Genomic DNA, 24,043 nt, shown 5'->3' with positions numbered 1-24,043 from the left:
TCGTGAGGACTGTGTGTAAGGCTAGAGTGGTGAGGTATGAGAGCACCTCGCGGGAGGCTAGACAAATCACCACCATTAACTGATAACAAACAGGATGCATCTTGGCGCTGTTTCGGGAGGTGTAATGGAGTGCTCTTATAATATTTCTGCAAACAATCGTAAGATTTTCAAAATTCAAACGGGGTATGTTGATGGCTACCCTTTGCATGCATCACGTACACTCTCGATCTAACAGATTACAGTTATTCGGAAATATATATATATATATATAAAGTATGTCTGTTACTTTATCAATTATTTTTAAACTTTTAGGACACATTCGTGTTATCCCAGGGAAGGTTTTAAACCATCGACTGAGACCCTAGCTCCCTTGATGGTTAAGATATTATAAATATTCATTATTTCTTCTCCAGGAATACACAAAATAAACAGCACAAGGTCTGTGAATTAAAGATATTCATTACAAACGATTATGCGAAAAGTACAATTTACAAATTTAAAAAAGAAAAAATTATTATGAAGAAACAATTAGATTTGAAAAAGTGTTGTGAAATATTACTTTTAGAATTTACTTCTGTGTGGATGTAAAATATAGAATTTAAGAAAAAGAACGGCTAGAATCATTTAAAATGTGAAAGTAAAAAAGATTAAATGGACAAAGTGAAATAATTAATGAGCAGATTTAACGAAAGACTGAAAGCATTTAAAATTTAGACGCAGAAAAGATTAAATGGATAGACAAAATAAAAAAAAAAAGATAACGAGGAGAGTTAACGAAATTAAAAGCTTAATAAAAATAAAAATTACAACCACATGATGATGGATTTTTAATTGTTAAGATTTTTCACATTTATCTTGACTTTTACTTTTCTAATAAATGATAAACAAAATTTAATAAATTATTATTTTCTATCGATAATATTTTTTAAAACATCATTTAACATAGGGCTGATGAACAAGTGTACATTGTAAATAATGAGATACCTACCTTAATGCAAATAGCAGCAAGAAACTATGGCAACAATGTTTTTAGTATTTTGTGAGTAGTTTACGAGTCATTTACTCAAAGACCTCATAAATTACCTTGGAAAATCGACCGATTTAGAGTAAGCATTTTTTAACTTATAAAAAATATATTAAATTTACATTATTTATTTATTTTTTTTATTAAATAATTTATATAAAAAATAAAGTTTATTGTTAAAATAAGTTATTAACAGCAATGTAGCAAAATATTCCGAGTTTTTATATTAATAAATTTATATTTCAAAACAAATGTAAAAAATAAAACATTATATTTGAATATCCTAGAATTATTTTAGCTGGAGAAAGAGAGATTATCTAGAAGAATTAAGCTATATAGTGTTATGACACAGAGACATACATGTGTCATAGAAATATACAACTCTCAAGACAACTCCATTTCTCCTAAGAGACTGTCTCTGGCATGTTGATGATTATCGCAATACTCAAAACTTTGACCTGAAAATGACATATTAATCGAAAGAAAAGATTTTTCGTAGATGACTAAAATTTTGCGAATTCCCAAGAAAAAAGTCATTTTTATGATTATCGGCATAAAAGACTCTAATGAACGAATACTGCACTTTTTACTAATTGTAAAAATTATTTAAGATTTTTATACTGATATAATAATTTAAATAAGGGAAAGTATTGAATTTTCTGGATGAAAAGTAAAAATTACCATTAGTTGGTCAATAAAGAACTGAATGTATGTTGATAGATTTCTACAGGAAATTGCTATTATTTTTTTTTGTTTCACAATAAACAATACTTTCGATGCGAAATATCACATAAGCTTTAAATATCATACTGATCCATTTATCTATGCTTAATCGTTTATTATAAAATTAAACAATTTCACCTCTCAAAAGAAACATACATAAATATAAAGCCGAATAAATAATCAGACTCAAGAAAATAGAATAAAATTAATTTAAAATCACTATACAGTTATAATATTAACGGGCAGTAAGTTTTATCTTATAAAATACGAATGTGTAAAAGAATTTATATACTGGCACAGAAACTAATAATATAATTTGTAAACATATACTCCTACTCCTTGAGTAAGTCATACGTAAAGAATAAATAGTTTTGGTTAAAATTGCATGAAATAACTTCCAACAGTAAATTTATTAAAAATATAATTATTATGCGTTTAATCGTAAAATATGTTTGCATATTACAGCATATACGAATACATCGGATAATTTTATTTCATTAACATAAAATTAAATAATACTTGAAATGAAAAAACTTTTAAAATGAGATTACCGCTTAAATAAAAATATTCTTTATTTATTTGTCTGAACTCTTTTAAACAAATTTTATTTACGAAATATTCATTTAAATCGTTTGATGTTTTTTAAATCTCAAAAAGATAAGAGAGACAACTAAAGTCAAGTTTTGTTTGTAATAAAGATCTTTTTAACAGAAAATACACATAATACTGGAAAATATGTTATCTCTGAATTTTATTTCCAGAATTTAAATTATGTTTATTTTACTTTAAAAAAAAATAAATACAAGACTACACTTCATTTACATTTATACATGTCATCCTCATTCATCCTCTGAAGTATTATCTGAACGGTAATTACCGGAGATTAAACAGGAAAAAGAAAGAAAGTATCGCCACACCCACACGAATGAATTTAGTATGCGCGCGCGCTTTAGTTATAATCATTGAATTAATTAAAGATAAAGTATTATAATTAAATAAAATGATAAATATTTTTAATTAAGTTGTGCATGTATGTGTGTGTAGGCCGTGCATCAGAAAAAAACCGTGTGACGGGAAACAACTGTGTTGTCAGCTTTTTTTATAGTTACAGCATATATAAAAGAAAAATATTGTAATGGTGCATTAAAATAAAACTAGAAACTCGTTCAGATTGCAATAAAAACAATTTCATTATTAAACTGTTTATTAAAAAATACAAGCGGATGTTTTGTCTTTTAAATAAATACATTCTTTGATATCTGAAGAAAGCATTAAATGTTAGTATACAAAATTTATTGAAACGTTAGGAAAGTATATACCCGCATAGTTAGAAAAAAATATATATTTACTATCAAATAAAAGAGTGTTAAAAACACGTGATTCATGAGGAAAGGGAAAGAATTTCGTAACTAATTCTACAGCCAGAAATACTTGATGCTTATGTTTTTTCCCTGAGAAATTGAATAAAACAGATCCAGAACTGTATCTCCCGTAGTTTTCATTTATTCAGCTTAAAACGAAAAGATTCGTAGACGAAAAGCACGTTTTTTTAGGTTTGAAGTGAAGTATGTTAAATGACTGATATATATGTAAATGACTGATATGTATGGGTAAATTTTATTATAAAACCTGGTATAGAAGTTAATCCTGAAAAAACTGGTATAATTCTATAAAAACAAAAATAATCAACTTTTACTATTAAAAACCAGACTTAACGGAAAAGTATTATGAATTTGTAAAAATTAAAAACAGCAGGAATTTTTAGTACAATAAAATTAGACCTTTTGAAAATTCAAATACCATTAATTACTTTTAAAAACATACTCACTGTGATTTATACGTATTAATTTACAATAAATATTCGAAAATTCCACTATTAACATTGATATACTTTTCAGTTCGTTTCCTTATATTTTCTGTCACCAAACTAATATCATTGCGTCTTTGATGAGGGCAACAGTTCTGAGAATACGAGCAATCAGTTCATCACAAGTGTCTACTACCTTTTGCTTGTATACTTCGCATTTTATCCATCCCTATGAACAGTAATCTAAGAAAGTAAGACTCTTGGTGATGTAGGCTCCGATTTACCGGCCCTCTTCGTCCAATCCACTTAGCAGTAAATTTTTCATTCAATTTCTCTGTCATAAAGTGCGCCATAAAGTTGATAGTACATTTTAATTCGTTTTGCCAATGGGAAATTTTCACGCACTGATAGAAATTCACTGTTTAAAAATTGCAGATAATTTCTCCCCATGAAGCGTTGTTCTAGTATGAAACTGTCTATTAACTACAACGGTTAATTGTTACAAATTCATAAAAACTTTCTTTCAAGTATTTTTCTTTTATGTGTATAATAATGTATGTTGTTTTTTTATTTGTTTTCTTAGATTTTATACATCAATTTTCTCATAATCAAATTCTCTATAAGTTTTGATTGAAAATTTAAGCATTTACTGCTCATTCATCAAAGTTATTGTACTTAAAACCTAAAAAAAATTGCTTTTTCGTCACCGAATTTTCATTTTTTACGTTGGATATCATGAAAACCTCAGTAGATACATTTTTGGGACCTATTTTATTCGATTTTTCAGATCAAAAACATAGAAACCATCAAGTTTTCCCCTTATATAACACCTTTACATTTTCAGCAAGACCTCATTTCAACGGGGGGACTGAAACACGAGCAAACTTTTTCACTAGCTGCAACTTGTTAATATATCGTTTTCGGACCTACGTTTGTATAGTTTTCCTTATTTTAAACACTAGAATTAGTTCTCAAGTTATTTCACTTTCCTCCTGAATTTTTATATATTTTTTTTTTTTTATATTTATTTACTTAGCGTATAACACCAAGACACAACACCAATTACAGCAAACAGTTACAAACAAACATTTAACAAATTAATATAAGCTACTAATTCTGGAGTCTCCATCAGGAAATCTTCAGGAGTCCCTTCATAAGCTGTCCTAGGGCAAACTTCTGTGATGTGATTAACAGTTTGATTTTCACCACACTCGAAAGAGGCGTCAGTGTTTTACCCCATTTATACAGGAAATAGACGCACCTATCATGCTGAGTTCGTATTCTGTTTAGTGGTGACCATGTCTTACGTGGCAAGTCAAAACCTGGCGGCTTTTGAATAATACATGGGATTTGGTTATTCTGCTTTGTGCTCCATTCTTGACGCCAGGTGTCAGTTAGGTTAAATCCTTCCTCTGTGACAGCAATTGCTGTTTTGATAGGTAGCTTTCTAGATCGAAGGCGACCATGATTGGTATGCTCAATGTCCTCATTTATTGGTAGGTCACGCTATATAAGAACTACGGCATTATTAGTCCAAGCACTACACATAGAAAATACTCCAGGTAACTGACAGATAAGAGGAGGTTTAAGAAAACGCTTCGAATTTAATAACCTGGAGAAAGAATTTAATAATAAAAATGAAAAAATATATCTAAAATTTTTTAAAGATTGGAATTAAATTTAAGGAAAGAAAGAATTTACAATCTGTAGAAGACTTAGGTAATAGTAATAAAGATAAAACTGAAGAAAGATGAGATCAAAAAAGAATACGACAATGAGGTAATCTGTACGCGTTGCTTTTATTTTAACGGTTAAAATAAAACAAAAGAAACAATGAGAAAATTAAAGGAAAAATTTGAGAATAGAATAACTACCTAAGGATAAAAAATTAATATATTTCTACTCTCATATAAAATGAACTTCGATGATTTAACATACGGCTTACCTGATTTTAAACATCACGTTAAAAATATCTGTACTTTTTAATTTTTTTACGACTGTAATTAACAACTCCCCATATTAATATTTTGTTAATATTCTTTTCTTAAAACAAACTTCATTATGTATACAATTTTGTTATTTTCATACAGCAAGGTGTATTTAGATGAGAAAGAATGAAATCTTACCTCATATTCCTTTTTTTATGCGTCTTTTATTCTTTTCATCCGATTTAAAAAAAAAAAAATAATTTCTTACATGTAAATCCTAAAATTAAAGAAACACTACCATAAAATGTTAAAGTACTTTATGTTCGTAATACACTTAATAACTCGAAAATTCATTTATTTTACAGCAGGGAAATAATCATAACAAACCTTCATAGCAGAAGATTAAATTAGTACCGTCGATGTTTTAACAGAAAGCTTTTGCTTGAATTTATTTTTCAAGTTTATTTATAAATAGGTGCACTCAAGCAAAACGTACAGTAATACAAAACTTTTATATTTATACATCTTATGAGAAGTTTATTCAAGATTTCCTTTTTATAAAAAAAAAACAAAATCTTTTACCATAGCGTAGAACTTTATTCATTTCCTAACATACAATTTTCATCATTTCTAAATAACATAAAATAAAATTTTTCAAAATTTCTAAGTAATTATTTATGTTATTTAAAGTGTAATCAACATAAAATTTAATAAAAGTGAAGTAAAAATTATGAAAAATCTTTTTAAAAATTAGTTTGTTTGCACAAAAATTTAATCCCATCATTACCAGCAGTTTAAAATGTTCGAGAAAATTTTAATTTAAAAAACTTAAATTTTTTTTTTAACAAACAATTACATGAATATTAATCAAATATTTAAAAAATAATCGCAGAACATTTGAAAATTAAAAAAAGGTAATTTTTTCACGAAGAAAATTATTATATATTTAAAGAAACTAATGGTACAAGATTACCACTATTAATTATTAATTTATTAATTGAATTTTTAGTAATTAATCGTTAAAAATAGAATTTATTTAATCAAAAATACACAGATAAAAAATCTGATGTCAACAACACGTGACTTCTTTGTACCCCTATTAAATTACATATACACATTTTTTGCTGCTCTTCATTTAAACTTATTTAACTTGAAAATGAGATACGATCCTCAAATTCTTTGGACAGTTACACAATTGCATTGTGGTGAACATCACATTTTTTTGTGGCTTCCGTAAAGCAATTTATATTAATTTACATATTAATTTTGTTTAATGCTTCTCAGTTATGTGGTGTAAGAGAGAACGTGTCGGATTCGTAATTACGCACACATCCGTTCGAATCCAACCTTATAAACATATATTTTATTAACTTTTTTTTTTTTGTTAAATATATCGATTTATTAATAATTATGTAAAAATGTTGAACTAAAATGAAAAGTACGTAAAATTTTATTTCACTAATAACCTTTTAGCATATAAATAAATATATAAACGTCTGAAAAGAGAGTGCTGTGCTAAGAAATGCTTCAGTTGAAAACAACTGGAAGAAAGCAAAAACGAAATACGGAAACCTCATTTGTTTTGTCTCCTATATCAGAATGTTTCTTAAAGTTATTAAATGTTAGATAACGTTGTTCTTTTGGGAAAAAAACAATGAGTTGGAAGAATTATTAAATTGTGTGAATTTATAGGTAGAAGAAATTAGTTTAAAATTAAATTATACTTAAACAGAGGTAATGAAATATGAAGAAAGGAATATAAATAAACATTTATTATTAAGAAAAGGGAACACAATGAATCAAAAATGAGAGAGAATTTTTATAATTAGGTTGTAAAGCTACGAATAATGAGCGAAATAATGCAGATATCAAAACCGTACTTGAAAAAGGAAAGTTTTCATACAACAAATGAATTTTGCTAAAACAATTAAAATAAATCTATCATATCATGTATATATATTGCTACGGTCATGTATACAGAATAACAAGGAAGATATTTTTAATGTTTGTATGAAATTTAGCGTTTTACGGCAGTGAAGCTCAGCTGTAGGAAAGTAAGAATAAAATTGAAATTTTCGTGTCAGTAAGTTAGGTTGTTAAATTAGGTGGTTGGTTAAGCCCACCGCTCTGGTTTAGTGGTTAACTCGTCATTGCAAATCAGCTGATTCCGAAGTCTAGACTTCTAAAGTTCAAATCCTAATAAAGGCAGTAGTTACGTTTATACGGATTTGAATGCTAGATCGTGGATACTGGTGTTCTTTGATGGTTGGGTTTCAATTAACCACACATATCAGGAATGGTCGACCTGAGACTGTACAAGACTACACTTTATTCACATTCACACAAATCATCCTCATTTATTCTCAGAGGTAATACATTACGGTGGTTCCGGAGGGTAAACAGAAAAAAAGCGAGAAAAGTGGTTGGATTAAACCCACAGGGTTGATGTAGTGGTAAACTGGTCATAGCAAATCAGTTGATTTCGAAATCAAGAGTTCTAAGGTTCATATCCTAGTAAAAACAGTTACTTTTATACGTATTTGAATACTATATTGGGGATAACGGTGTTCTTTGGTGGTTGGGTTTCAATTAACCACACATCTCAGGAATAGTAGATCTGAGACTACACTTCATTTACATTCAAACATACGAGTATCATCCTCATTCATCCTCTGAAGTAATACTTTACGGTGGTTCCGGAGGCAAAACAGAAATAAAGGAAAGGTAGTTGGATAAAATTTGAAATTCATAGACCTCTCTCTTTCTATAATTTTATATCTTAAAATATCAGTTAATTTTCTAATAGAGACTATGCAAACGTTGTAGAGGACGAGAAACTGGAACAATTAAAACAGATTACTAATTGAGAATGTTGAATGTAATAAATTATGCTTATTTTTAAAAGATGAAAATAAAATTAAAAGATAACATATAAATTCTTTTTAAAAACAACAGAGTCGACCAATAAATTTTATTAATTTAAATATATATTATAAGTTTCTCATAAATATATAAATGTCTTATAAAATTATAAGACAAGACCCCCCCCCCCCCTAACAAGACCACTGACGATGGTCCAGAAGTTACGCATTGCGCATCCTCAGGGGTTGCCTGGTCTCCAACCTCCAGGGAAACCACAGTATCCGGCGATGCCGTGCCCTGCGGGGGTCGCTTACCCAGTAGACCGGGACTCGGTCTTTTCTTTGTGCCATGCCTCAAACCAGTTCCCCTCCAAGGAGGAAATCTAACCGGGTCTCCGGTCTTTATATTTTTCCTCCAAACTTAGGGGATCCCTGGTCACCCATCGAGAGCGGCCCACCTCAGCGAACCGTCTTCTCATGAACAAAGCAGCCCTTGTATTTCCCTACCCCTAGTATCATTCCCCATTCCACTCCCTAGCGTCTCTTTCCTTGATTTGTATTATTCAGATTACCATATAGGCTACGTTATCCCATTCATGTTTTCCTGTTAGCATGTACTGCATATTCAATTGACTTATCCCAAACGAAAGCCTAATCTCGTCCCATCTATTACATCTGTATATTAAGTGCTCTACAGATCCAATTTCGTTACGGTATCGGCAGTCTGGGTGTCTTCCGCCTACCAAAACGATGGAAATACGCCCCAAACTCACCGTGTCCAGTTAACAGTTGTGGGCGATAGAAGCCCACCTCTCCGTACCTCGTGTTTATCCATATGCTGATTTGGAGAGTTATCCTTCTGGTCCAGCCTCCAGTGTCTGATATTTCCCACTGTGCCTGCCATTCTTCAAGCATCTGTCTTTTAGCTTCACTTCTAGGTATTCCACAGTTAACTCGTCAGAGCATCAGAATCCTAATCCCGACAGGGGATGTTCCCGCTATGACTTCTGCTGCGTTTTTTGATACCGTCTTGTATGCAGACATAATTCGTATCGCAGGTCACCTCTGCAGGGCAGATATCTTATTTAGGCTCTATTCTTGTCAAAGTCCTCGGCCCACGCCGGGACCGCGGATAAAATAATTGTCATTGCAACTGACAAAAAAGACAATATTTGGTTCAAAATATCTGTTATCTCCCCCCCCCCATCACCAACAAGGAACTCATTTAGCTTATTTCCAATAGTAGTTAATTTTAAATTCTTTAAAATTATAAAAAAATTAATTTGAATGAATACTTTTTTCGTGTACAGCATATTACGAAAATAAAACTATGAATTAACTTGTCATACAAACTTTTTGCTGTACACATAAAATGATTTAAAATACAGATTTTTTAGATAATTAAATCCATTTAGTTTTTTTCACTCAATAATATTTAGTTTCGTGAAAAAAATTACTTTTCTTTTACAAATATTCCGAACAAATAATTTTTTGCCAAAGAATCACAAGTTACAGACTGCTACAAAATGAAATATACTACTGTATTTAAGTTACGAAGAGCTATTTCATAGAAATCACGTTCTAAAGGAATGATGTATGATTTTAAAGAAGTTTTAATAACAAATATTTATTATTTACTTCATTTATTACATATTATATATTGAAGCAGGTTCTCCCTGATACTACATGCTGTGAAGCCCTTTACAACACCTACACCTAATCTCAGAGATTGTAGCGTTATATCTTATGAAAAGATTGTATTATGAGAAAATTCATTTTAAATTAAATTTTAATGTTATTTATTACGTAAAATGTCACTGGTTGAATAATTCCACCTTTATAATATTAAAAAAATAAGTAAAAAGAAACAGTTTTCATCAGTTACTTAATTCCTTAAAACCAGGGTACCAAACTTGAGAATTATTTAATAAATAACCAGTTATTAAAAACCATAGTATGCTATGTATTTTAAAACATGGATAATCAAAATGAATCATAAAGGATATGTTAAAATAAAAAGATAAAAATAAAAAAGAAATTAAAAAAATACTTACGGTTACATAAAAATTAACGTTTCTTTTAAAAACTTTCTTTTATTTTCCAATAAATAATTTATTTATTACATAAATTTTAAACCTCTGCGTGATGATTATATGGCGGAACATGTATAGCGTATTAAAAAACACCAAACCTAATCGGAATTCAAACGAAGGACCTTCTGGATAAAAGGCTGAGCTACAACACCCAGACTTTGGCAAAGTTATAGTTACGAATTATAATGACAATAAAACAGAATCATTATTTATCTTTTGAAATCATCATAAATCATTTTATAACGAGTTTGCTAAACATTTATTATCCATTACAATACATCTTAATATGGTAAATAGTTAACAAGTTTGGATATTGTATGGCTGATAAGTTCTAAGGGATCAATTTTATTTTTAAAAAAATCCAAAATTACAACTGGGTACAGCAATTTAATTATTTTATTAATTACATAAGTTATAATGGTTACAATTAATTTTAATAATAATCAAATATTTGGTTATTTTTATATACCTTAAAATCTTTAACTACAAAGATATTAATTATTTTCTAATTTCATAATTATTCCAAGTGTCTAATTCAGCATGAAACTTTGATTAAAATCATTGGAGAGGAAATTATTTTGAATGGTTGATAAAAGCAAGATTGAAAAGCCTTTCTCTTCGTTACACAACTCAAGTAGCATATTTAGGATATCTGCAAATTATAGTTTCTCATGATTTAATGCTACTATTAATTCTTTTCAATTATCTAGGTTTCTATTTGACAACCCCATCATTTCCTCGGGAATAAAAAATATATAAAACTCGCATTTATAAAACTTTATGTTTCAATTTTGATCGAAAGAAATTATGTATGGGTATGGAATATATCTGAAGAGAGAAAAATATAATAAAATACAACACATTTCTTTATCTCCTTTCCTATGTGATAGAGGCATAGTTTTATTGACTATTTTATATATATATATATATATATATATATATATATATATACACACACACTAACAATAAAAATCATTTCCTACGAAATCGTTGAGCGTCGTAGAAGAAAAATTAAAATTTTGTACCTTCAAATTAAAAAGATTCAACCTAAAAAATAAATACACTTAAAGCTCAAAGAAATAGAAAACTTTTCAAAATAAAATATACTCTAAAACCTTTCACACTGATCTTACATACAACAAAAAAACTATACTGAAACCCATCTATCCGTTCTAGAGTTGCGCCGTAACATTTAGATAGGAACTGATAGATGGCAAGAAATCCTTTCTGTATCAGAGCCTCTAAGGCTCTAATACAGAAAAGAGACGATACATTCAATCTACTAAAGATTAACGATTTTCAAAGGAAACACATTTTCCACTCAAGAAATCTACAAAAAAAAAAAAAAAAAAAATGACTGACACTACTGTTATATTTCTGCTTAAAAAATAATTTTTTAAAATTCAAAATACAGTCTATTATTAAAAAAAAAACTATTTCGTAAAAGAATACGAAGTAAGTTGTTTAAATTAAACGACATACAACTGAGAATTAACATAAAAATAAATCAAGCTCTGGATACACAGGAACTGTGTATGATTCATAGAAAAGATTATAAGTGTTATTAATTTGATAGCGTTGACCGTGCGAAGCATTTATATAAAATTATTCCTTTTAAAATTAACTAATGTTTTTTTTTTTATATTAGTACAAAAATTTTGCTAATAATAGTTCTACTGGGTGGCTATAAGAAAAAAAAAATCAATTATAAAATTAAAAATTAAAATTAAATACTTCTTTTAGCCATACACTCCTTACATTGTAGTTAAACAACCGATGAAATAAAATGAAGTGTTAGTTATATATCACTCGCTTCATTTCAAGTTTTATTGTAAGGGTAAAAGCGGAACAAAACTGGTACTTAGTCAATGTCTTAGAAAACGAAAACATGTTATAAACATCTTGACAAATTAGCAAAACTATATGGCAATAATTAAAAGAGGTTGCAGAAGGTTCATCATATTAAATATACTAATTTTAAACGCTTCATTTCATTTTGTTTAAAAAGTTTAAAAGTTCATTTAAACTTTTTAAATGAAACCGAACCAAATTTAAATAATATAGATATTTTTAAGTCACTTCATAAAATTTTCAGTCAATTTTGCAGCCTTCTTTAGTAACTCATGAATGTAAATATCATAAAGTTTCAAAATATTTATTTATTAAATTTAATCTGTCGATTAAAAAGTTTAGAATTTTAAATAATTCTCATCGTCGACCGTCATTGGTTTTGGCCTGTTAACCTAAACCCGATTTTTTTCCAATAATCGATTAGAATTTTTTATTTTTATTTTTTGAAAATGATGGTTATATTTTTCTACTATACTTTTCACCTAAGATGTGACCTACAATAAAATTAATTGAATTATGTAAAATGTATTAATATTATTATTTTTATACATATATCTAATTGTTATAAAAAAAGGACACTAAACTTATTTACATGAAAGGCAGTTTTTTCTAATCCTCCTTACATAGTTCTATACACAGCGTTTAACGTTATTGTTGCTATTGAAGTCTAATTTCATCGATTAACAACTGGCATTCTATTGATATTTTGTCATAATAAAACTTCTTTCATAAATAAAAAACAATAACAGAATGATTTTCACAAAAAAAAAAAATATATATATATATATGCCACATATATGCCTAATTTAATATCGGCGGACGAACATGGTGTAGCAACTCAGATATGAACTGGTGCAAAGTATACGGACGCGATCACTACCACAGCGCAGATGACCACGAAGTTCTCCCATCATAGCGGCGCTGCAGCACCGCTATAAAAGAGCGGTGCCCTTTCTCAGGCTTCAATAAAAGAGCGTGCACGAGAGTGAAATTTCAATTATCGCGCTTAGACTAGTCGCTGATCCTACCGCCTGAGATAGCTCTGGGGCGCAACGTCCCAAAGCAATCAATCCAAACCCATTTCCTTTAATTCAAAATCAAATTCAATTGAATTGAAATAAATTAAATGATAAAGCGTAGGCTCAAAAAACCGCCTTCGACGTCCTTTCCTTAAGAGAAGACGCCCCCTTAAAAATAAAGGATTTCAGCTCACTCTATGCTGAAATGGGGCGCGTCACGGAAGATAAGCTTATTAGCATATCGTTCCGTCGGGACCCTACTGACAAACTCTCCATTGGATCGGAACGCAATCCAAACTTCACTAAACGAATGAACGTCAGCCACTATTAATAACCGCCAGTCCATTAGAATCACCCAGAAGCAAAGGACGTAAGTAAGTATACTGCGAAAAGTAGGAGGGTATTTCACCCTCAGACATCCTTGCGTTCCGTTCCGTTCCAAAATTTCAATTCATCGTCGACCACCACCTGGAGAAGACCAAGAAGAAGAAGAAGAAGTTCACTGTCTGGCTCAACGTGGGACCTCCCAGCAGATGCCAACATTCCCACTGGAGCAGCAGGCCTGGCCAGCCTGCTGAGGGAGCCGCTGGACGCAGACGCTACCTTCCCGCTTTAGCTCGCCAGGCTTCAATCGCTCTCGCTGGCGTAGAATCGCTCGCGGAGGGGGCCATCACTGCCCGCTGTAGTGGGCACCCAACTCCCGCTGAGGGAAAGCTCGGTCTGACTTCAATGGACGAGCCACAACTCCCCGACTTTGCCGGTGACCAGCTTCCAGACCCAATAACGTTTTTCAGAGCTAACACAAAAAAACGACCCTTTTTAGGGCCATCAGAAGGTTATGAATTACGTATCGTCGAAGCCATTCGGTGTCATATATACATATACATATACATATACATATACACACACACACACACACGCACATACACACACACACACACACACACGCACATACATACACACACACACACACACACACACACACACACACACACACACAAATATAATATTCAATGTCATTTTAATATAATTAGTTGAATAATGTCAATATCATTATTTTATATTAAGGTTAAAAAAATCTTTAAGGGATTATTTTTTGTTTGTTTTAAAGTTCCCTTAAGTCACGTGACCATGATTTCGCGGCCCATAAAATCAGTACTGACATATTATGTTAATAATAATTTGTACTTTTTATATTATGACGTTGCTTTCTTTTCAGTATCTGTTACAATTAAAGTTATACAGTTTTTAATTTTAAATTTAAAAAACCTGCAGGAGGCGCAAATAATTTTTTTATGGTTTTAATAAGTCTTTATTGGGGTCCTATATACGGCAAGATAGTGTAATTTATTTATCTCCTGTTTTGGCGGTTTTATAGCATTTTTTTTCTTCTATTATTAAAAGGTTATTTTTCCGCCCTTTTTGGGTGTTATACTTGATTTCCAAATTTGATATTTATACATTTTATGCATTTTAGTAAAACTTAGATTAATGCGTTTGAAACAACTTGATTACACGTTATTACCTAACGATTATTACAAAATTTTTATTTGGCGACAATTTTGAGGTAAACCCGATGGCCGATCGTGGCCATTCGTGTATTTTTGTGATTTTCTAACCCGCATGCAAAATAAAAATAAAAAATCCGAGACGAAAAGTCTCAATTCAATACATACATACTCAATTCAATAACGAACTGTTCGTTAGTTATTAAAATAATAATAAAACCGGAAAAAATTCATATAATACAGGAACATGGAAAATAATTGTAATCAGTTCATAAAATTTCCGACTTAAAGAAAAAAATTATATACATTCTTTATGTTATTTAAAATATAGTAGATCGGCAGCATAAAAGCTGTGAATATGATAAAATCCGTTATATTGTTAAAAGAAGAGACAGTGTTATCGGCCACATATTAAGGCATCCTGGAATAGTCGCTTTAATATTGGTGGGACAGGTAGAAGGGAAAAATTGTGCAGGCAAGCCAGAATTGGAATATGTAAAACAAATTGTTAGGGATGTAGGTTGTAGAGGGTTTACCAAAATTAAACGACTAGCACTAGATAGGGAATCATGGAGAGCTGCATCAAGCAAGTCAAATTATTGAAGACAAAAAAAAATTCATAAACGCAAAGGAAACCTAAATTATAATAACTTTTTTAAATGCAGAGAAATTATGCTATACTTATTTACTACCGAGGGTAAGATAAGGTTGTTCAGGAATTTTCATTAATTTTTATCTTTGGTGTTTTAACAATTTTTTCTGACGTTTGGCGTTGGAATACCTTGAATTCAGAAGGAATTTAGTTTATATTTCATTTACGTTATTATAGGCAAAAACTAAATATTGATGATAAAAAATATAAGTCGTCTACTGATCCCCATAACTTCATATTTAATCAAACTTTTCACCGATTATTCTATCTTCTATCTTCCACTGATAGAAAACTATCATACCCTCAAAGAAATTTCCTCAAAAAATAAAATTGGAATCATCGAAGTCGATACGTTTATTCGTGAGTAACGACTTACATAAAAAAATACATTACTTATTGAAATGAGTACTTCTTATTTTTAAGTATTGTTAAAAATTACCGTTTATCTTGTTATTTTAATTAATTACGAGTTAAAATTTATAATTTTTGTTAAGTTTGTTAAGTTGTTTAACTTTTGTAAAGTTTTTTTAGATCGTTTTATTTTTAATAAAATTTTTTATGTAATGACCATCAGAAGCTACAAAAAAACCTGTTTCATTTTCAAAAATTCAGTCTTGCTCATTAAAATCAAGAAAATTGTTTTATAATAGAGAGCTTACTACTGTGCACAATTCCTGTTAATTATATATACTATTTGCATACAAAAATAAAATTAACAAAAGAAGTACTTTCCAAATAATCAATCCATATATAAAGTTGATAAAGGAATAATTAATTTCAAAACTGTAAAAAAAAGTGAAAGATTTCCATCGTAATTCTTTAAAGTGCAATTTAAACATTTATTTTAGCTAGAAATTACATTAATAAAGTTATTTTATTTATTTATTTTTAAATATATTACTTTTTAATTACACAAATTAATTAATTAAAAAATAATTACACAAAAATATACTACAGATTACGTATTTCACTATTTTTATTGCCTTAAAATCCGTAAATTTGTAACTTACAAATTATAATCAAATGTAGCCTCCAGCCTGTGATGAAAAACTTCTGTTTATTTTATGATAGCCAGTGATGACAGTTTTCCAAAAGCTGAAATTGAATCAAATATTTTGCCTCCAGTAATTAACAACAACAGAGACAAATATGTTAAAAACGTATACAATGAATTCATACAAAAAAGAGATTCATTTTTAAATAAACTTTTCATACCTTTTTCAATAAATAAATACGTTAACATAACCATTTATTTAATAACGATATTTACATTGGAGTATTAACTAAAAAACTCATACAAAAACAAATTGAAAATTTCTGAAATAAAACAGCAAAATATTTATTAATTTATAAAAATTAAAAGGGATGATTACTTCAGCGAAAGATTAAGTGATTTTTAAAAACAAAAAAATATATATATTAATTTTGGAGCTGACAATGTTTTGGGGTCTGAAGGATGTAAAACGCGAAGATTTGTTGAAATTTTCCGAAAAAATCCATGGTACCCATTACAATAGGCAGCTTTCTTATGAAATCTACCTAAAACAAATCTGCCGATAAATTCTTTAGTAAGATATTATAAAATGAAATACTCGTATATTAAAAATTAATTAATAATCAAAATTAAACACACGGTTTTTATCCGTATTGCCCTTCAAGCTAAAATTAGGTTTGCTATTAATTTTTTTGTAATTTTCAGAAAAGTAAAAATGATTAAAAATTAAAATAAACATACTGTTTTTATCCAATTTTTTCAATCTACAGCAACACAGTTGAGTACGTAAATGGATGTTTGTTAATTACTTTTGTTTAGTACCATATATTGCCATCAGTTTTCCGTAAAGTTTGAGGACTGGAAATACAAAACTTTGCCAATTAGTCATAAGAACCTACGAAAAACTATGTTATAGCATCTTAACAAATTGACTGTTTATTGATAAGCTGTAAATGACGTCAATTGAACGTGACTGCAGAGGATACGATTACAAATTATTATACTTCAGTTCCTTATTCAATTTTATAATTTTTTTTCTGAAAATGATAATTTAACAAACTTTTTGTTTTTTAAATCCATGAATTATTTAACAACGCACGAGTAAATTTTGTAATTTCTAAAAAGTACTGAAATTATTTTTGAGATAATTTTAAACTAGCATACTTGTAAATGTAACTGAATATATATTATCGAAAATTTGTTAATTAAATTCATTGATAATGATGTTAAGTCGATAGGTTTAGTTTTTGTCCTTTTTTTGTTATTTCACCTGGTTATGTAAAATAATAGGTAGAAGGGAAAAATTGTGTAGGCAGGCCACGTTTGGAATATGTAAAACAAATTGTTAGGGATATAGGATGTACAGGGTATACTGAAATGAAACGACTAGCACTAGATAGGGAATCTTGGAGAGCTGCATCAAACCAGTCAAATGACTGAAGACAAAAAAAAAAAATGTAAAATATATTTCATACTAGTTTTCTTAATCTTGTGTATAAAAAAGGCATATTAGTTTCAAATTTTAGGTGTTTAAAATTATTGTAAAATAGAATTTCTCCTTGTGTGATAATAATATTATTTTTTTAGTGTCTTGTTTGCTTTTTGTGTTCGGAACTTATCAATGTTTCTTGGACACATGTTTGTATATTCTTGTTAATGTTTATTATACATTTATATATACTGTATAACATATGTATAGTGTATGAATACATATACATTTGTTTGAGAGATTTCAATGGAAATTCCTCTCTGCATGTCATTTTTTCGTATTCAAATTTACTATGGTTACGGTAAATTTGAACCGATTGTAAATTACACGTAGCGAGAAAAAAGCAACTGATAACATGCTAAACTACTAAATCAGTCGGTAGGTTAAGTTTTTTCCTATTTTGTTATTTTACCTGGTTATCTAAGATATATTTTAATTTTTTTTTTTTTAATGCTTTTATTTACAGTTGCATCAACAATTATAGCCATTAGTGACTAAAGTAACACTATTATGTAGAATTATATAGAACAATAAAAATCATAAAAAATAAACATAGACAAGTAACAACAATAAATACAAAATAAAATATATAAATCAGACAAAAATCACTAAATCGTATTCTTCATTCCACTGCAGGAGAGGAACCGCAAAAGACGTTTTACATCTTCGTTTTGGTTTAATAGAAATTTCAGATCCGAACCCAGTCTAAGTTTTGTCGGATGGTTCCAAAGATTGGGCAATCAAAGAGCACATGGTGCACGGACCATTTGGCCTTGCAAGCCTCACAGATCTTCGGAAGAGAGCCAAGTAGATGAGCGTGCGTAAGCCTTGTGTATCCAGTCCTTAGCCGAGTTAAGATGACGTGGTCTCTTCAGTTGCTCGGGGAAAGAGGTTTCTCGAGCACATTTTCCCGGGTGTTATGTAACGCTGTGAGAGGACTCAGCAGTCAGAATCTATTCGACTGAGCCCGCAATTTTACACGGACTGATTTCATGAAGTCTCTCTCACGCGTCGATTGTACTCGGATGCCATTTATTTCAGCTTTCTTGGCAGCCGCATCGGTCCGTTCGTTCCCGAAAATTTAATATTTTAAATTGGTTTTCTTACTCTCGTGAATAAAAAATAGTACATCAGTTAGAAATTTGAACTTTTTGAAATTATTTTAATATAAAATTTATCCTTCCATTATGAATATTGTTTTTTTAACGAGAGAAAAAATATTTCAAACAAAAATATTATTATGTGTAGCCGAAAATAAAAATTATTTTACATACAGATTTCAAATTTTGTTCTAAATTGAAATCAAATTTTCAATCGCTTCCCAAATTTTGATATTATAAGATATAGAAAGTATTCATTTTTTTAAAGAAAAAAAACGAAAGACGAAGAAACCGGTATGTTGGCATGTCACATACACAAATATATGAATGAATAAAAATTAAATAACCTGTTGAAAGTCATCGATGAGATAGGAAGAAATTTACCAAGATTAAAAAAAAAATTAATTTTGGGGAAAAAAAGGCTGCGTTATAAATATGTATTACTACGTAGTAGAATAGATGTGGAATAAAGGAACAGATTAAAAAGGTAGAGGAATGAGAAAACATAATAAAATATTTTTGTCTCTTATTTTGCCTCTAGAACCATCATACAACGGTAGAATAGTAGTTGTTTGAAACCGAGAACGAACATTCTTTTCATAAATATTAGAATAGCAATTATAAAATGCCTCAAGTTATTTAACTTTCTAAAATATTTCTTTGTCAGTAGTCTTTATTTTTTTGTTTAATTTATATTTAAATATTTTTGAACCGAATAAAGTAATATTTAAATATTATAATTTTATTAATGCTGTTATAAAATTATGAATGAGTATGATGTAACATTTATTTATTAAAAAAAAGTGTATTAAGTTTTATTTATTTATAATTATTTCTTATAGAAAATATAAAACAGAATAATCAATTCATTAAGAATAAATCGTAGCTGAAATGTATATTTTTACATGAAAAATTTACACATAAGAAATTGTAAAAAGAAGTTCTGTCCGATATCTAGCGGAAATAATTTTTTTTGATAATGTTTTAATTTTTCACATAACTTTTCCTACCCCTGTAGCAACTGAGGTTAACTTGTTTAAAAAAGTAATATACAATAATTATACACAAAAAGAAATCGGTTGATTTGCTTTAAAAAGTGTTTTTAAATAAACATTGTAAAAAAAAAAACTAAATATATAATACTAATCTATGATGTTAACTTTATAAAAAAAAATAATAACTTCAACATTTAAATCTCGGAAATGAGATGGAATAAGAATCGTTACAAATTTTAAATAAATTAAAAAGATTTTACAAGCAACAATCTTGTGATGTCCTAGTTCAAACATATTATTAAGCATGTTGCAACTCTAATATTAGACTCATAGTGGGTCGCGTATTTAATTGATTGCAAAACATTAAATTTGGAATTTTTAGATTACGTATGTGTTGTCAAATTCTTCAAAGACATAGAACCCTCACTTCTTTTTGATATATAATACATGTTTTGTATTCTCACCGGAAGCACAAAACACTATAAAGATTCTAAATACAATTATCCATTGCTGTATTCACTTACTTTTATATACATAAAGTTTAAATATTATAATTAAGAAGTTTTATTTTGATATTTATTGTCGATTTTGTTGAAAATTATAGTCCTCAAATTTTTCCAGGTATTGATGATGTATGTATAAATAGACCTATCTACAGTTGGACATTTTTGACAAGTAAACAATTGTAAAAATAAAAGAGAGGGAATCGTGCTGTTTGAAAAATCATAGCAGATAAATGACATTTTTATTTTATTTAAACTAGGGTTTTGAAATTACACTGCCCATAACATTTTTTTTTATGCTACTGTATTTTATTTACATTCGGTTCCTATATGCATGACACCATCAGTAATTGGATTGATGAATAATAAAATAAATGAAGAGCACCCAGACAGACTGTACTCCCCGTGAAATACTGACACCGATAATTTACATTACTTCTCTACAATAAATAATGAGTATTTATCAACAAAACCGTAGAATATATACAAGATATAAAATAAAAGATAAATATATAAAATAATAGAATATATAAAAGATATTCACAATTATTAAATAAAATAAAAAAACCGATTACAACAGAAAACAGATTATTGAAGGAATACAACAAACAATTAAGGTAAAAAACTAAACTTAATACAAAACAAACAGTAGAACGATTAATAATTTAATAATTCTAATGAGATTACGATTGACCACACCATAATCAGTTTAAATACATCAGTACATCAATAATGATCGAATAATATCAATCGGTGACTGTATTCTCACTCGTAGTAAATACATAAAAGCAATAATGTAAATCTAAAATAACAAACTAGGTTATCAGCAATAATTATTATCTTAGTTGCCATTCAAGCAGCGGTTTTAACGCCCCAGTCTTGGAAGATAATATCCATCGTCACGCAGCATAACCGAGGTCAAACACATGTCACCATTTTAGACGTCTAATATCCCTGTTGTTGTCTAATAGATAAAAAATTTAACTTTCAATTTTTTTTTTTTAATGATGATTAATTCGCCTGTTAAGCTTTTAATTTGTACGTGAGAATATGGAATGCAAATTTTGTAGTTCATGAAAAAAAGGCCATATCTGATGAAAACATGATGATGTTGATGTCTGATGTCGGATAAAACTTTGGAAATTTACCATTCCGCTATGAAGGTGAAAAAATTTACTGATAAAATTTTATAAACATTTTCAAATTTATAAAATAGGTTTATACTTCGTGGCTGGTATATAAACACGATATATAAGCCACCAAATACATCTAACCGAGTACAGACATGGAAAATGAAAATGTTTTAAAAAAAGAATCATGCCTGGGAGAGAGACAAGATCCAAAACATGTGAAATACCAAAGGAGAAATAAAGTGTACATTGAATATATAATTAACTAAGTGTTATTAATGACCGTTCGCAGATGTTATTGACCTACCTATTTTATCATAAGATTTTGCGTTTCTCTGATCGCAAAATTTAACAATGAAAACTGGTATCATCATCATCATTCACTAAAGGCTACGCCTTGTCGATTTAGCCACGTCACTCTCATCTCCGCTTCTCTCTTCAAGTCATTATAAGAACCAAGGCCCATCTCTTCTTTAACTTTATTGATGATGGTTTCTCTCGGTCTACCTCTAGGTTTTTTACCCAAAACCTTGCCCTCAAATATATTCGTCAAGAACTGGTCATGTCGTATTAAATGTCCTATCAATTTCGCTCTTTTTCTTCGTATAACATTTAGCAAGGACCTCCCTCACTCACTTCTGCTAACACTTGATCATTTCTTTTCTTATTCACCCTTGTTATCCTCCTCAAATCCACATTCCCATTGCTTCTAATCTTCTTCTTCCTGTTTTCCTATTCACCTTTGTTATCCTCCTCAAATCCACATTTCCATTGCTTCTAATCTTCTTCTTCCTGTTTTCCTATTCACCCTTGTTATCCTCCTCAAATCCACATTTCCATTGCTTCTAATCTTCTTCTTCCTGTTTTCCCAAGCGTCCATGTTTCACACCCATTAGTTAGAACACTCCATACATAAGTTTTAGCGAACTGTTTCCTTATTTGCATACTCATATGATTATCAGTCAGTATATTCTTTTTATCTTGGAATGGTCGTTTTGCCAGTGCTATTCTTCTTTTTACTTCTGCGACACATTTATTGTCGCTAGTGACGGTGCTTTCCAAATAACAAAAACTGTCAACCTTCTCTACAACAGTACCGTTTAATTTTATATCAAACTTTGTACCTTCGTTTGTTTTTCCTACAATCATAATCTTTGTCTTCTCCTTATTAATTTTCAATTTAAGTTTTGTTAATACTTTAGACAGTGTCTCTAACATAATCTCCATTCCTCTTGATGATTCCGCCAGTAACATAATATTATCTGCAAAGCGAATACAATATGATTTTCCATTAATTCTGATTCCTTTTGTTTTTCCTTTCCTTTCTACAATAGCTTTTTTAATAAACAAATTAAACAGAAATGGTGACAGTAGGCAACCCTGCCTGACTCCCTTCTTATTTTGGCCTCTTTCTTTAAGCCGTTGATTTCAATTTCCATTTTCTGCATTTTATAGAGATTCAGAATTAATCTTCTATCCCTCCAGTCGTGCTTTATTTCCCCCATTGTTTGAAGTAGCAATTCCCAATTCACCTTGTCAAAGGCTTTATTTAAGTCTACAAAAGTTAAAAAGGTCTTCCTATTAACCCCAATTCTTCTCTCCAATAACACTCAGCGCTAGTATCGGCTCTCTTGTTCCCTTCCCAGATCTGAATCCGAACTGGTCTTCTCCCAAATTTGCCTCAATTTTCCCTTTTTTTCGGCTTTTAACAATGCTGAAAACTATTCGTGGCTGGTATATAAACACGATATATAAGCCACCAAATACATCTAACCGAGTACAGACATGGAAAATGAAAATGTTTTAAAAAAAGAATCATGCCTGGGAGAGAGACAAGATCCAAAACATGTGAAATACCAAAGGAGAAATAAAGTGTACATTGAATATATAATTAACTAAGTGTTATTAATGACCGTTCGCAGATGTTATTGACCTACCTATTTTATCATAAGATTTTGCGTTTCTCTGATCGCAAAATTTAACAATGAAAACTGGTATCATCATCATCATTCACTAAAGGCTACGCCTTGTCGATTTAGCCACGTCACTCTCATCTCCGCTTCTCTCTTCAAGTCATTATAAGAACCAAGGCCCATCTCTTCTTTAACTTTATTGATGATGGTTTCTCTCGGTCTACCTCTAGGTTTTTTACCCAAAACCTTGCCCTCAAATATATTCGTCAAGAACTGGTCATGTCGTATTAAATGTCCTATCAATTTCGCTCTTTTTCTTCGTATAACATTTAGCAAGGACCTCCCTCACTCACTTCTGCTAACACTTGATCATTTCTTTTCCTATTCACCCTTGTTATCCTCCTCAAATCCACATTCCCATTGCTTCTAATCTTCTTCTTCCTGTTTTCCTAT

The 24,043-nt window shown here is 29.6% G+C and overlaps 1 protein-coding gene across 6 annotated transcripts in view; it reads right to left on the bottom strand.

Moving 5' to 3' along the window:
- Window positions 1-24,043, bottom strand: part of Ac76E (adenylate cyclase type 2 Ac76E) — a 778,210-nt gene that overhangs the window by 364,323 nt on the left and 389,844 nt on the right. Inside the window, exon 1 of one of the 6 annotated variants that reach the window (XM_075368684.1) lies at window positions 16,477-16,497. The exons of the other annotated variants lie outside the window; for them this stretch is intronic. The gene's annotated coding sequence lies outside the window, so the exon portion shown is untranslated. Of the gene's footprint in view, window positions 1-16,476; window positions 16,498-24,043 lie in introns of those variants that run through there. 6 annotated transcript variants of the gene reach the window in all.

This window comes from Lycorma delicatula, chromosome 6 (genome assembly GCF_047948215.1).
Source record: "Lycorma delicatula isolate Av1 chromosome 6, ASM4794821v1, whole genome shotgun sequence".
Taxonomy (NCBI): Eukaryota; Metazoa; Arthropoda; class Insecta; order Hemiptera; family Fulgoridae; genus Lycorma; species Lycorma delicatula.
This window is presented reverse-complemented; position numbering and strand designations above follow the sequence as displayed.